Genomic DNA, 16,325 nt, shown 5'->3' on the forward strand with positions numbered 1-16,325 from the left:
CAAATTACACAATCAATACCGTGCCGTAACTTCATGACTTCATTAATACTTAATAGATTCTGTCTATCCCTGTCACTCGAGTAACACAGGTGGCAATCATTACCTGGGATTCTGTCAGGATAGGCAGATCGCCATGGCAACAGGACGTCACTCACCATTTCGTCACAGCTTTTTTGACACCCCCTGACATTCTAACTGGAAGAGTTCAATCACGTAGATCAGTTCCGTTAGCATGTTACCAAGGTATAGCCGAGTCAATCTGCAATTAATTCAAGCACAATTAACATGCATTTAATGTTAGAGTTTGGCTTCAGAGGAATGAAGATCAAGTGAAATGGTTGCACAAGCTTGTACAAATCAAAGCTAACATGCATTTTCCCAAAACCTTGGGATTAATCAAGTCATGCAATAAACGGTAAAATGCAGTGACGAATAAAGGCCTGAATAATATTCCAACATCAAACTCGAGTTTATGTGTTATCATTGAAAATCATTCAGCAAGATTCTAGTTCCCTGCATTGATGTATTGAATGTTTTCTTAAATTTGTATTTTATACTGTTTCTTTTGAACAATATTGATCTTGACAAGTATTATTTAGCATATCAGTGCAGAGGCAAAATGTCACTCAATTCTTACTTCTTGGTTAGAATCGAGGGAATTTAAATTATCACAAGGACTTACTACAGTAAAGGTATGATAGCAGAAAAGTAACATGTGGTTCTCTTTTTGACTATTTTTCTCATATCATATATATCTAATTATACTAGCATTTTGTTAGTAATAATCAACATGTTTTATAGTGTATTAATCTCAAATAGACTAGACAAACTGTGGTACGTTATTGACCTTTGAACCAAAACCTACAATTAATCAAGAAGCAAGTTAATTAAATTACAAATGGTCAAAGCATGGGGAAATTTCAGCATTAAATCATCTTCCTTTATTACACAAATCATCATATAAACCTCCATTAGTTGTTATCATACTCCCAAAATACAAATAAAATCCTTTATCGAGTGATATTATTAAAGCTCTAGCCCTTCAATATCAATATTTGTGCATTAATTTCCTTCAGAAATATTACCGTAACAGAAACAGCTTAAGTAAGATCTTGTAAGCTTTTATATTTATCTCGCACATTCCCGCACGCTTTTTGGTTAAAAAGTAGGCTGTCTGCACTTTTAATATCGTTTTTTTATCCATGCTTAATTTAACTTGGTGTTGGGGGAAGGATATAAAGTAGCTATTATAAACACTGTTTTTCCTTCGGTTGTTTTACAGACGTCATGGACAGATAAATCCCGAGTCAATTTAAGCTCCCACAAAGTCAACACATTTCCTACCATTACCAAAGGGAGAATTTCTAAATTCCATTGTACATCTCAGAATGCTGAAATTTAAATGTAATTAAAATTGTCATGGGAATGTGCATCATACAATGGAATTGCATGAGAAGTTGGGAACTAGATCATTCCTCTCCAAGAAGGACAAAAAGGTATAAATAAATTTAATAAAGGTGCTCAAGTTATGATCTCGGAAATGCACATAGCTGAGGAACCCCCCCCCCCCCTTTTTTAGGTCACCAAGGTCAATTTTCAAGGTCACAATGAGATTGTAAGTGATTCATTAAGGATACATAAAACTATCACAGTAAAATACAAGCTAATTTTTAGTACTTTGTGAAATGTAACTATAATGTACATCTGATGAAAGAGATGTTTGCCAAGTAACTACACGTGCACTGCGTGTATTTAAATTTGTAGTTAAAATGCAAGTTTTGAAAAAAAGCATAACTTATGTCTTTCAAAGTAATTTAATATAATATAACTTTTTATTCCAGATATGGAAAACATCCGAGGATTTCAAACTTAAATTCTCCAAAACAATTACGTGTTTTAAAAAAGATTACAATTTCTCTGAATTCAAGCTTAACTTTATTAATACTTTTAACACACCATAAATAATGAATGCACAAGCAGAGAGAACCCATGATGAACCTTAAGAAGCTGTGGTTTCTGCTAATAATGAGGATTTATATCACGATAACACAGAGGTGACGAATGTTAAGAATTTCAAGAAATGGCAGTTGTCATTAGCTTGGGCACTTCGTGTTCACTGAGAATGGCTCAATCAATACTAATTCTGTTCAGATTTTTATTGCTGGCCTAAGACAAAGAGCAAAGACACACTAAGTCATATGATGAGAAATTATGTGTATTCATCACCTCCCAATGGGGGGAATAAATACACCCAATGCCACTGGAAATCTGCTCTTACCCTGATCCATTATAATATCAAGATTTACAAACACACTAAATTAAATTTATCAATACAGTGAAAACTGAGTAATCTGACCCCTGTGTAATCTGTTTTACTGGATGTTCTGACCCTTATTTTCATTCTCAATTTCATTGTGTTTTACACTGTTTATTTCGACAAACACAAACTTTCCCCTTGCATGTCAGATCAGACAGGTTTCACAGTGCATGTCGGATTAGACAGGTTTCACAGTGCATGTCGGATTAGACAGGTTTCACAGTGCATGTCAGATTAGACAGGTTTCACTATATAATAATTTTTATCAGATACCCAGGGTTGTACTGTCCTAATGTCGAGTTGTCTGTTTGATTTCACATGAATTCACACTGACACAACCATTTTATTTTCCAGTTTATTCCAGCATATATTTCACACCATATATTCCCATCAAATATCCATTCTTTTGAAGGGCCTCTGTGGCCGAGTGGTTAGAGCATCGCGCTCAAAATCACACGGCCTCTCACCTCTGTCGGCGCGGGTTCGAATCCTGCTCGCGCCGGTAAGTGAGAAAGTTTCCCAGTTTACTTTCGGAAGGTCAGTGGTCTCTTCCCAGGTGCATTGTATCTGGGTTCTCTCTTCCACCAACAAAAACTGGGCGCCACCATATAACTGAAAAATTGTTGAGTGTGGCGGAAAACATAAAATCAAATCAAATCAAATCCATTCTTTTGCCTCTGAACATCATTGGACCAGGTCACACTTTCTAGAAAGTGTCATCAAGTGAGCTTAAATTCACCAAGGCAGCACGTAATACAAAAATAAAACAAAAACAATACGTCCTCAGCTGATCTTCCATAAGGACGCAATAAAATCAGGATAGACCACAGAGCTACAGATCCACCGGACACCTTATAAAAACCTTTGATTTAGAGTGCAAATTTTTCTGCATAATATTCATTTGTTATTCTCAGTAATGTTTCCTGTCAATTCGGACCTCTATTGATAATGGCATTATTCATTTGTCTCATAAGTCTCTCCCTATTTTTCACTACAGCTCTCTGTCTTTTGGTGCAACTACTGCGTATCTTTCAAATTGGAAGAAATGCACAAGCTTCCCATTTCATGATCAAAGGTGACATCATTTCTTTTCATATTTCTCCGTTACAAAATTAAAAAGTTTTGTAGAAGTGACCTTTATATTGGCCAAAATACCATTGTTCAAGGTCAAACAAGCTGTCTGGTCCATAATTTTAGCGACCTTTGCGCTCAATGGCCTTTACATTAAGACTATCATTGTCAGAAACAATTTTCTAACATATATCATTGAAATACCAGTGATATTTTGACCTTTGCAAATTGATATGAATCCAAGGTCATACTGTCTGGTCATAATGAACCTTTGTGTTTCTAAAGTCACAGTGTCCAGTTATGGTTATTAACATGTGACTTTGACTACATGACCTTTAATCAGGGTCATGACACACTATTTGGTCCAAAGAAATATTTTGTGTTAACAAGCTCCTAGCTGATGTCTGTAAATTAGAGAGCTGTGCTCAGAATGCAATGTTTCTAAATTCTAACCTTTCAATGCTAGCGACCTTGACCTTGGCAAGACCTTCCTGATCAGGATCCTTAATTGTTGTATGTACATTAGAAACATCTGTTACAATTAATCATTAACTTCTAATATATCATCATTACAAATTAATGACCCAAATCTAATTCTAATCTAATATCATTTTGGTCATAACACAGTATTAAATAATCTGTTCATTTACAGTTTTTATTGTGCTCTATTTCTCTCCTAGTTTAAAACTTTACAAATTATATTTCACAGTTTTTGTCATACAATAGTAACTTTGGCCAAAAACAACTTTGGTTTGGGGTCAAAACACATTTTCTTGTCATAAGCAACCTAAATGCAATTGTATCAGCATGAGACTATCTACATTACAAAGTCATAGTGCCCCAGAAATACTTCTGGCCAGATTCAGACCAATGGTGCATGGACCAAGGTAGACAAGCAGATGTAATGAACCCTAACTTTGTGGGCAGGGTCTGCTACTATTTAATTTCTTTGTTAGATATTTAAGAGCATTTCAGAAATTTTCAAAATCTAATCAATTTTCACAATATGATTATCATCCATACGGCTCATTGATTCAGCCTCTACTTTGACTCATGAACGAAGAATCACAATTTTGTTAATATTGCCACAAATCTATAATAATAATGCAGCCAGCCTGGACACTGTGCTAGATGTTCAAAAAATATAAACAAGATTTTTCGAAGATTACATTCTATTTTGACTGACATTCATAAAGTTCAGTAACCAGAACCCCAGAATTCTAATAGAGATTTCTCTCCCTACTCAGTATCTAGAACCCCAGAATCCTAATAGAGACCCCTCTCCCTGCTACGTGCCCAGAACCCGAGAATTCTAATAGAGATTTCTCTCCCTGCTCAGTATTCAGAACCCCAGAATTCTAATAGAGACCTCTCTCCCTACTCAGTATCCAGAACCCCAGAATTCTAATAGAGACCCCTCTCCCTGCTAAGTGTCCAGAACCCTAGAATTCTAATAGAGACCTCTCTCCCAGCTCAGTATCCAGAACCCCAGAATTCTAATAGAGACCTCTCTCATTGCTCAGTAACCAGAACCCCAGAATTCTAATAGAGATTTCTCTCCCTGCTCAGTATTCAGAACCCCAAAATTCTAATAGAGACCTCTCTCCCTACTCAGTATTCAGAACCCCAGAATTCTAATAGAGACCTCTCTCCCTACTCAGTATTCAGAACCCCAGAATTCTAATAGAGACCTCTCTCCCTACTCAGTATTCAGAACCCCAGAATTCTAATAGAGACCTCTCTCCCTACTCAGTATCCAGAACCCCAGAATTCTAATAGAGACCCCTCTCCCTGCTAAGTGTCCAGAACCCTAGAATTCTAATAGAGACCTATCTCCCTGCTCAGTATCCAGAATTCTAATAGAGACCCATCTCCCAGCTCAGTATCCAGAACCCTAGAATTCTAATAGAGTCCTATCTCCCTGCTCAGTATCCAGAACCCTAGAATTCTAATAGAGACCTATCTCCCTGCACAGTATCCAGAACCCTAGAATTCTAATAGAGATTTTTCTCCCTGCTCAGTATCCAGAACCCGAGAATTCTAATAGAGACCTATCTCCCTGCTCAGTATCCAGAACCCCAGAATTCTAATAGAGATTTCTCTCCTAGCTCAGTATCCAGAACCCCAGAATTCTAATAGAGATCCCTTTCCCTGCTAAGTGTCCAGAACCCCAGAATTCTAATAGAGACCTCTCTCCCTACTCAGTATCCAGAACCCCAGAATTCTAATAGATACCTCTCTCCCTACTCAAAATCACAACGCAATCATGAAGATGTAGTTATTATAATCCTCCACGGGAATGGTCCAGACCCTGAGAGGCCACAGACTTCAGAGCTTAGTCAGAGTAGAGGCTTCACTGCTCATTATCACTGTCCAGTTATGTGGAATGGATCTAAAAATGTTGATAACTTTAGGCTTCTCTCTTCATATATGTACAGTAAAACACAGTTATAGCAAACCTCCACGGCCATCGTAAAACAATTCATAATAACCAAACTTCATTATATCCAATAAAAGTTCCATTATTTTCCTCTCTCACTAGGGGAATAAATATTACTTTGCAATAAGCATGAATTTGTTATATAAGTTAGATAGAATGTTATATCGTTAAAGTCATAATGTCCTACAGACCCGGACACAACCAAGACATGGCTAGATTAATCTTACTAGTTAAAGCATGTTTGATATAAGGTCAAGTTAATTAGTAGATTATCATCCAGGATCACAAAAAATTATGGGGCGGGTGGAAGGATTTTATCTTTTAATTTTTATTCCCAAGGGAAAAAATTAATGACAAAAGGCATCACACAAAGCGTTAATCAAGTTAACATTCAAAGAATCCTTGGTAGAAGATATAAAACCAACATTCTGTGACTTTAATCACTCACACATGTCATTGTATTGGAAGCAAGTTTGTTTGAAATCATAATTTTTGCGAAAATAAAAAAAAAATTGGGGTGGGCCCTTTTTGAGGAGTGGGCGGGGATGATAATTCATAAATCAATTTTATTTGGTCTAAGCATGTTTTACTGTGTGGTTGTTGAGCCGAGGAGTCAAAAACCACATTTTTCCAGGCATTTTCACTATACAATTCACGAGAATTCTTCTCTAAACTTCTGATGTCATAGTTCATGAATTTCACATTTTTACTCCAGTAACCCAACCTTTTTTCAATATGACTTTTTTCACTATTTACAATTAGTGATAAACTGGTTTGTGGAGACATATTTTCATGACCAAGAAAATCGTAAACAAATACAAGAGACATTGAAGGACAATTCATTTTAAAATCCAAGAAAATTAAACCACTTTTGACTAAAGCAGAGCATGCAATAGTTATCATATAATGAATGTTATATATGGTTTGCAAACTTTAACGAAGTGTTGTATGTTTTTGATAGTAAATCATATGTGAACAAATTCCACACTGTCAACTTTTTTTTAATGGTACGTAACACCAACTGTTGCCAAGTAATGTGGACTGTTGCTATTATAGGTTCTATCATGCTGGAGGGTTCTATCATTCAGAGGGTGATAGTAAATAGTGCATGTAGTTGAGGGCAACATTGAAGATTTTTACTCCAAGAAGACCATTGTCAACTGAGGCACAGCTAAGGTTGACAATGGTGTTTGAGGGCTGCAGAAATTTCCCCACACTTCCATTTGTAATGTAACATGTTTATTGTTTCTTTCTTTTGATTAATCGATTTCATTCAAAGAGTCACAGTGATGCACTGCAGACTGTATCCAAATGACATTTTTCTAAACTCTTTGGCTACACGTACGTGCATCAATTTGACACGTACATTGTAGCATCAATTTGACACATTGTAGCATCAATTTGACACATTGTAGCATCAATTTAACACATCGTAGCATCAATTTGAAACATCGTAGCATCAATTTAACACATCGTAGCATCAATTTGACACATCGTAGCATCAATTTGACACATCGTAGCGTCAATTTGGCACACTGTAGCGTCAATTTGACACATTGTAGCGTTAATTTGACACATGGTAGTGTCAATTTGACACATGGTAGCGTCAATTTGACACATGGTAGCATCAATTTGACACATTGTAGCATCAATTTGACACATGGTAGCATCAATTTGACACATTGTAGCGTCAATTTGACACATCGTAGCATCAATTTGACACATTGTAGCATCAATTTGACACATTGTAATTATTTTTTATAACATCACCCAATTCCAAGTATAATGTTTTCTGTTGCTAGATATACACATGAGGAGGGTGTGGTTTTACCATGAGTCCCACAGGGAAACATGTTTTTTCAAATGTTTCTCAGCCAATCATGATTCAGTATTTTACAAAATTCAAGAACATCAATTTTCCCTGGTTGAAAAACATATTGGATAAAAAAAATATTACTTTTAAAATTTTCATTGAAAGTAAAATATCTTTCATCAAATGTTTGTCAACCGGGCCAGGGTCAAATAATTTACCTGAAAGTAAAATAGTCATCACTATTGTTCAACAGTAGAAAAATAATTAACAAACATTTAAAGGTTAATTTCTTAAATCTTGCAAGGAAATATTACAGCTGTTTATGTAAAAAAAAAAAAAAAATTCTTAATAGACCTAAACCTGAGTTATAATGAAATGTTTAACAACTATATTACATGAAATTAATGAGTCAGGTTCTACAATATACATTAAAGCAGACTGAATAATATTTGCCCTTATATACATGAAACACAATAAGTCATTCAGGTGACTTTTAAACAAGGTCTTCATTTTCATTTTCTTTGTGTTTCACTTGGCACAATGACCTACTTATACCAGAGGGATATTCTTGATCTTGGGCATTCTCTGACAGAAATGATCTATAGTACTGGCGAACTACCAGTTCATACAGATAGATACCCTATTCCTGATAATACCAATGGGAATTATCCAAGTCTGGGTGAGCTAAGTTAATCAAACATGTTTGGCACCTTTTTCAAGGTCACTCATGGGTGTACTCACAGAAACACAGAATGACAGATTAATCTTAGCACATCTTTATTCGGACATTATAAAAAATAAATAAAATAGATTAAATATCCAACTCACATGCATATATCTATGTTTTTGGAAAACTGTATGTTTGTTCTGAGTCAGAAAATAGATTGATAAATCGTCTGTGTGTATACCTGTGGTATAAATTTAGAATGATAAGTGTATTTACACAAACCAAACAATCTCTTTCATCCTTGACATAATCGTAACAAATTCTCGGGCACCACGAAAATAATTTTCATCACAGCTTAACTCAATCACCTAGTTGAATCATTTGATTTGGCCAAACATTTTAGATAAATACGTTACTGCTTCTATCTTCCATGCTGCATTTAGAACATACATTTACAAGTTTTCTTACTTTTTCTCTGGCTGTATATATATTAGACGGATATATTTCAGGTCGTCCTCAGCATTCCAGTATCACTAAGACACTTTTAAAACCGTCTTCTCCGAAATAACACAGACAAATCTCTACAAAATAAGAAAACATTTATATCAGTGGTAATCATAGTCAATGATTACATTTTCAAGTTTGGATCCATTAAAATAAATACAATAATTTTTTTAATTAACAAAGCTGAAAAAGACAGATAATGTACATAAATTAGCAAATGTACATAAATTAGCAAATTTTTATTTTCAGAAGACTTCATTTCTACCAAGATTGATTCAGTCTAACTGAGTGTGTTGGTATGAGGAAATCCCACCAGAGTCCGGACAAGGCGACCGTGTGTCCCCCTATATATTGCATCCCACCTGCATGAGTGTCAGGTTTAAGGCAAACAACAGCATTAACAATCATTAAAGACTGCACAAACAAACAGGTTTCTTTGAAGTTGTTTATAGGTACGAGAATTTGACACCAGTCTACCAGGGTCCATCATCGGGGCTATGTTCGTACCAGGCCTGTTTGATAAATATTTGTTGCTATGGTGTAATCATGAAAACAGCCCCTTTTTAAAATACATTAAAAAAAAACCATTGTCAAGTACTAGACTTTCAAACTGATATATAATGTAATCTAAAATTTCATCTCCTTCGTTCAATGTAAGCCATTGTGTTTATTATCATGTTCAATGTAATTTTAAACGCATTTTCCAGTGAGAATCCGGGTTAAAATAGGTCCCATGTATTCTCAAGAGAAGTGGACAGGCATAGTCTACATATCCATGGATGTAGGTCCTAAGTACCCCTTACTTATCGTAAAATGCAACTAAATGGGACAGTCCTTCGGATGAAATCGCTAAAACCGAGATCCCGTGTCACAGCACAAGGCCGTAAGCCACGGGCATAGGCCTTATTTCATAAAGGCTATGCCTCTCGACTTCTCTAAAGAGAATATTATTTTTGCAGCCCTTCGCAATGGTGACGTTTCCGTAGGCGTGAAATAATCTCGAGAGGGATTTTAATATTACAATACAAAACCAACCATTACCCCTGCGAATTCACTCATGCTCTTCATATAAACATAAATATCTCGCACAATAGAGATCAAAGTTCCCTGCGATGTAATGGATTTTCTCGACATCTTTTCTTATGACCTTCACCTTTAGTAATCCGTCTTCACTTTTCCAGTGAGAATCACGTGTTACTCTTGGGTATGATAAATAGGACTTTTCCTTTTGCATAATCTTTATGAGTATATTGCACATGACTTTAGCAGCTGAAACAAACCACTGTGCGTTAAAATTAACGCCATATAAAGAAGAAAAAACCAAATTCAGAATATGAAGTTTTCACAAATCTATTCTTAGTAATGATCAGTCTTCCGAACTTAAATTAATTATAACTTTAGTTTGCAATTCATACAAAAATTTACATACCTAAACCAGATAACTTGAACACATGAACACATTGATTTATTGGCAAAAAGATCCCGTTATTCTGATTTGATCACTAGTAATTTATATATCGAACACTAGTTAGAATAATCTAACTGTGTCTCGGGACAGGCCGTAGGACATTATCATTTTAACGATAGAACATTCTATCTAATCGAACACGAACTAAATCAAACATGTATTCCACAGGTACTTGTGTACAGGATTTCCAGTACTCCCCCCTCTTTTTGTAATTTTGAATTTTGAATGTTCAATTCCTTGGTATATTTCCAGTGGCGGATTTAAGGGAGGGCGCAGCCGGCGCCCCCCCCCCCCCCCCCCTTAAAATAAATCGTGGTATCTTATTTAGAAAAACATACTAAACGATAAAAGAAGCAATAGTGTCTTCCACTCCCGGAGAAATAAATGACAAAATCTTTTGATTTTTACTGGTAGAACTTAATTTTTTCCAAAAACTTTTAAAATTTGCGTCATTTTAACAATTTCACCTTACAAAAAATGATAGAAATAGTACAAATGACTAAATAGGATACATATTTCAAGCTCTATAAAATCTGTAAAATCCAGGAGCTTCCGGGGGCCCCTGCCTCATAAAGTGGCGCTCCCCATATGATAACCGCAATTCCTGGATCCGCCCCTGATTTCTGTTGTACTTTTAGTGTTATGTTCATATATTATATCGGTAATATGACATTTTTAAAAACGTTAGGTTTCTATGCGAGATTGTGAATTCCATTGAAATAGATACACTCTGATGTTACAAATTTTATTAAAAATACACCGGAAAATTCAAATAACCAAGGAATAAAACATTCGAAAATACAGGAAGAGGGTACCGAAAGTACTGTCCACCAGCACCTGTGGTATATTCTACTTATAATTCACGGATTGACTAATGTGGTCCGATTGGTATAGTACTATCCTACAGTCTGTAGCACACGAGAGAGAGAGAGAGAGAGAGAGAGAGAGAGAGAGAGAGAGACAGCACGTACTATCCTATAGTCAGCTTCGGGTTGATCAAATTTGGACACAGTTGAATGGGGTGTTCATTTTGAATACATTATTTGTAAATCTTACATGTACTTATACTTCGTTCACACGAAGAATTTAATTCGCATTAAACGTAAGTCAATGCGAATTAAATCTGAACCGCGTTCACACGGAGATTTTTTAATGCACATTAGTTTACTTCAATTAAATTTTACGTTAAATGCGAATTTACTTTCGTGTGAACGATGCATTACTTTACTAGATTTGGACACAGTTTAATTGGCGGATCCAGGAATTTGTTAAAGGGGGGTGGGGGTGGGGTGGGTCTAGCACTTGATCTTTTAAGTATTTTTCACAATATCCACCCCGCCCCATTTATACCTTTTGCTTGTGTACATATTAACATCTTATGGGATATGTTGAGACAGCTTATGTACATGGAAATGCTTTAAAATATATTATTTACTACTTGTTCCTCAGCTTCAGTCATTGTTATCGCCATACTCAGATCCGATTTTAAATGATAAAAAAGAGCTGATTTAAAGGTTACTTCTTAAACAAAACTTTTATGTTACATCTACTTTTATAGAATTTTTAAGTGATACTTGTATTGTAAATATATCAGTGTGAAGTCTTATTTACCCTTGAATTAATTAAATGATATATTGGTGTTGATAAATTTGAATGATGCAATTACATAGAAGTATCCACTTTTCATATCATTTTGACTCAAAGTGTCGTTAAAATTGAATAACTTAATTTTTGGACCCCCTGGACACCCCCCTTCTTCTGGATCCGCCCTTGGGGTGTTCATTATGAATACATTACTTGCATCGTGATAAATTTAACAATCGCCGTCTACACCGTGCTGTCCTACAGATAAAAAATCTCCCAAGCACCCTCTACTTGTTTATCTTTAATTACTTTGAACTTCATAATTATGTACAGTCGTAACTGTGTTCATGACTCACAGCGCTTCTGTATCTCGGGTCACTCGAGAGCTGATCTCGAGAGGTCCACATCATTTTCTGAGTGATTTCATCCAATCAGAACAGATTAAGAACTCTGTGAAAAGCTCTTTTATCTTGGCTACCTCTCTAGTAGATTACGTCTGTCTTCTGTTTCAAAAAACTCAGATAAGGCGGATTGTTTGGTAGGATCACATCTGACCTCTGATAAGATCACATCTGACCTCTGATAAGCTCAATGCAAGGATCACACCTAACCTTCGATAAGCTCAATGCAAAGAATTACAATAACAACGAACAGCGATATCTCTCTTTGTTGATCGACTGTCTGAAAAATTCTCTCATTTTTTAAAGATATATTTTTATTACCAAATATCCAAATAAAAATGCATAAACATACTACAAATATAGGTTTCATATGTAAACTTCTTTGGGTGGTATTTGTGATGCGTACCAAATAGTGTTTAAAACATAGATCATCGGTCGCTGGGGTATAACAATGTGGACACCATGCGCCCTTATCCTTCACTCAAACAAAAACTGTTTCTGGTCATTGGCTTATCAGAGACCTTTAAACCTTTTAAGTAGATTAATTTTCCTTAATTATTCTAACTGTTCAATACACTTATCAAACAAAATGGAATAAAAACACCTTATATGTTGTTTGAAGTCGCACTCGGGGCACACAAGAATCAGTAAAAAAGTTTGTAGACAGGATTGGGGATATTTTACGTTACGTTTCAGAAAACTTCCAAGAGCACTAGATGGACGAAATCGCCTTTTCTGCATTTTCGAAACCGGGCTTATAGTTTTATCCCACGATGTGAAGATCTTCATAAGATCTGGGAGTGTTTTGGGTTCCAGTCCGCTTTTAACTGACAGAGACTGAGGAAAAAAATATGTCTTCACGGTGATCTGAGTGCTCCAGTCATTATTAGCTCACTAGGATAACACAGGCTACCTGGTAGTAAAAAACTTTGAGGCATGACATGAGTGACCATTAAAACAGTATATAGTATCATTAGATTACATGTACCCCATGCTTTGATCCAGAATTTATTTCCAGGTGTGATGGGGGGGGGGGGGGGGGGGGTGTCTCCCTGACAGTGTTTTTTCACAGGGTGATCAAACCTTGACACAAGAGTCAAACATTTAATATTTCATAACAAAAACTGTATATATATATATATATATATATATATATATATATATATATATATATATATATATAATAAAATACACAAAATACCGGTATATTATCTTTAACCCATCTCGGGACCTTCAGTTCCCCCTACCCCCTCTATATACATGCGTGTATCTGGTTATTGATTAATATACTCTTTGTTATGTGTAGAAATAAGTAAATCTTAATTCAATCAGATACATGTGTATACATAAACTACAATTACCAACTTCACTTAAAGACCATAACGTGGTCCATTTTCTGAAAATTTATTGAACCATCCTTGTAATACATGCATTATAGCCTTATTTGTCCTGCTTTGGATGGTATTAGGCAATATTATATACCAGAAATATTTCATACTTGACCTAATGTTATCAAATTTCATAATCTATTTGCAACCAAAAATAAAAAATAAAAAAATAATAATTACTTTTCAAATTGCGTAAATACATACAATTAATTACCGCGTAAATACATACAATTAATTACCGAGAGAATGACTTCTGTATAGTCTATTAATGTATTTACTTATTATAAAGATTGTAATATATATTTATATAAATTACTTGTGCAAGCGTAAATATTGTTTTAGACTGCATATTTAATACGTCCTCTGTTTGTTGTGTATACAGCGAATGAGAAAAATAAAAACGTGAAACTTGATACAGATATAATGACTGTATTCTGTATCATCAATTGACAAAATGACAGCTCATTAAATAAATGCTGATTGCCATGCACGTGCTTTAATAAACAAACCATACTGATCCTAAACGATGCCAGCAATTTTTTCATCCTTTTTTTAAAAATGTAAATCAACGCATTAAAATTTAATATTACATATGTAAATAAACACATTTTTTATAATTAATTCAAAACTGCAGAATGATTTATGACAAGTTTATAATAACAATAGTCTATATTTTTAAATAGCAGCACTGAAACTCCTAAACAGACCGAGCTTTGTTCCAGCGCATGCAGGAATGCAGAACATACCAGACCTGTAGCTAATGAAATTAAATTTAAATTTAGCAAATTAAGATGTCTGTCCGCTAATTAGTCAAAATTAACATTAAACTCCGTCACGTTTTTCTGTAGTTCCTCGCTTGACAGTCTAATTCTTCGACTTCTGACACCTCAATGCTGGGAAGCACCTTTCCTCCTCTCAGTTCAGTTTTCATGTCCCAGGAAACAAGATTCGTGTTTTCGTACGCCACTTTCAGCCGTAATTTCTCACAGATAATCTTTTGAAAACTTCAAAGTTAGGCATCAGTCACGCATCATTTCATTTAGCTGGATACTTTAATGCTTCATTTGATGTGAAGGTCACTGAAACCCAGAACCTAAAACACAATACATAAATCTCACTGTCGTGCTGTGGCTCTGTAGCTCTGTCGTGATAGCTCTGTCGTGGTAGATCTATCGCGGTAGCGCTGTCGTGATAGCACTGTCGTGATAGCTCTGTTGCAGTAGATCTGTCGTGATAGCTCTGTCGTGGTAGAACTATCGCGGTAGCGCTGTCGTGGTAGCTCTATCGTGGTAGCGCTGTCGCAGTACATTTGTCGCGGTAGATCTGTCGTGATAGATCTGTCGTGATAGCTCTGTTGCAGTAGATATATCGCGGTAGATCTGTCGTGATAGCTCTGTCGTAGTAGCTCTGTCATGATAGCTGTGTCGTGGTAGCGCTGTCGTGATACCTCTGTCGTGGTAGCGCTGTCGTGATAACTCTGTCGTGGTAGCGCTGTCGTGATAGCACTGTTGTGGCAGCGCTGTCGTGATAGCTGTGTCGTGGTAGCTCTGTCATGGTAGCTACATTTATATGTCGTGGTGGTTCTATCTCGGTAGCGATGTCGTGGTAGACCTGTCGTGATAGCGCTATCGTGGTAGCTATGTCGTGGTAGCGCTGACGCGGTAGCTCTGTCGTGATAGCGCTGTCGCGGTAGCTATGTCTCTGTACCTGTCGTAAGAGCGCTATCGTGGTAGCTCTTTCCTGATATGATACCCCGAGTATAAAGGGGGCGTACTATACGTACATATATGTACGTGTTAGTATGCTTATGGTATACTATTTCTTGTGTACACTGTACTCGCAGTATTATTGTATCTGTATATTCATGTGAACGTCTCTGTAATACATGAATGCCCTTACTTTTTCTACATGTATGTGGTGTATTTAGTACAAGCATGTAAACCGCATGGCTAATAATCGATTGGGATATAAGAATTAGACTATTAAGGAAATACTTTATTATTTTTGATTGAAGTGCCTTATAAATGCCTTGATATGGTTACAGAACTGTAGCTCTCTGAGAAAATATTGCGACAGCCCAGAGATTCTCAGAGAGCTACAATTCTGCAGCTAGCCTTCGCCAAACTCCCATGCACTAAATGACATAAAAATCGGAGGGTTGGCACGATCAAGAATGCCATTGCCGTAAGCGCCGTCAGGTCAAACTTTGTGACGCTTACGGTAACCTACATCTGGTGACGTAGAGACTAGCTATCCGAGTGAAATATTCTTGAATGGGACGTACAAACACAAGATATGGATCTCTACCTCACTAAGTACTGCGAGTATATATACCCACGCAGAAATGCATATACACTGTATGATGGACTATCTATGTCACATGTTGTACATACAGACATGACCTAATATTCAGCTGAGAACGAATACACTTTCTACCCTTCCAACGGGCACCTGCTCAAACTGCCGTTTTGCTTTCTAACATGCTGATTGGTTAAACTCGACAATATGTCACTGAAACGTCAAACCTCAGCAACAGACAGGTGGCTTTTCATTTGACACCGTCAAGCTTCCTCGTTTACTTTGAAGTCAAATGATGAATTACATTTCTGTTTATATACATGCAGAAGCCTCGACTTTAAAATGATAGAACACAACGACCTAGTAAATGTTTA

General features: G+C 36.1%; 1 protein-coding gene and 1 long non-coding RNA gene across 10 annotated transcripts in view; one reads left to right on the plus strand and one right to left on the minus strand.

Annotated features, from left to right (window-relative positions):
- LOC125677450 (terminal nucleotidyltransferase 5C-like) overlaps positions 1–16,325 on the minus strand; it is a 131,494-nt gene that overhangs the window by 87,121 nt on the left and 28,048 nt on the right. For 8 of the 9 annotated variants that reach the window (XR_007371126.2, XR_007371127.2, XR_007371124.2 and 5 more), the window contains exons 2-3: positions 8,777–8,889; positions 104–259 (exon numbers count right to left, since the gene is read on the minus strand). The gene's annotated coding sequence lies outside the window, so the exon portion shown is untranslated. Of the gene's footprint in view, positions 1–103; positions 260–8,776; positions 8,890–9,853; positions 10,219–16,325 lie in introns of those variants that run through there. The other variant, XR_008801894.1, reaches the window with a different exon arrangement.
- LOC125677453 (uncharacterized) lies at positions 615–9,316 on the plus strand. Its single transcript, XR_007371134.2, has 3 exons — positions 615–692; positions 1,283–1,496; positions 9,062–9,316. It is a non-coding gene; the product is annotated as an uncharacterized LOC125677453 (long non-coding RNA).

This window comes from Ostrea edulis, chromosome 3, assembly GCF_947568905.1.
Source record: "Ostrea edulis chromosome 3, xbOstEdul1.1, whole genome shotgun sequence".
Lineage (NCBI taxonomy): Eukaryota > Metazoa > Mollusca > Bivalvia > Ostreida > Ostreidae > Ostrea > Ostrea edulis.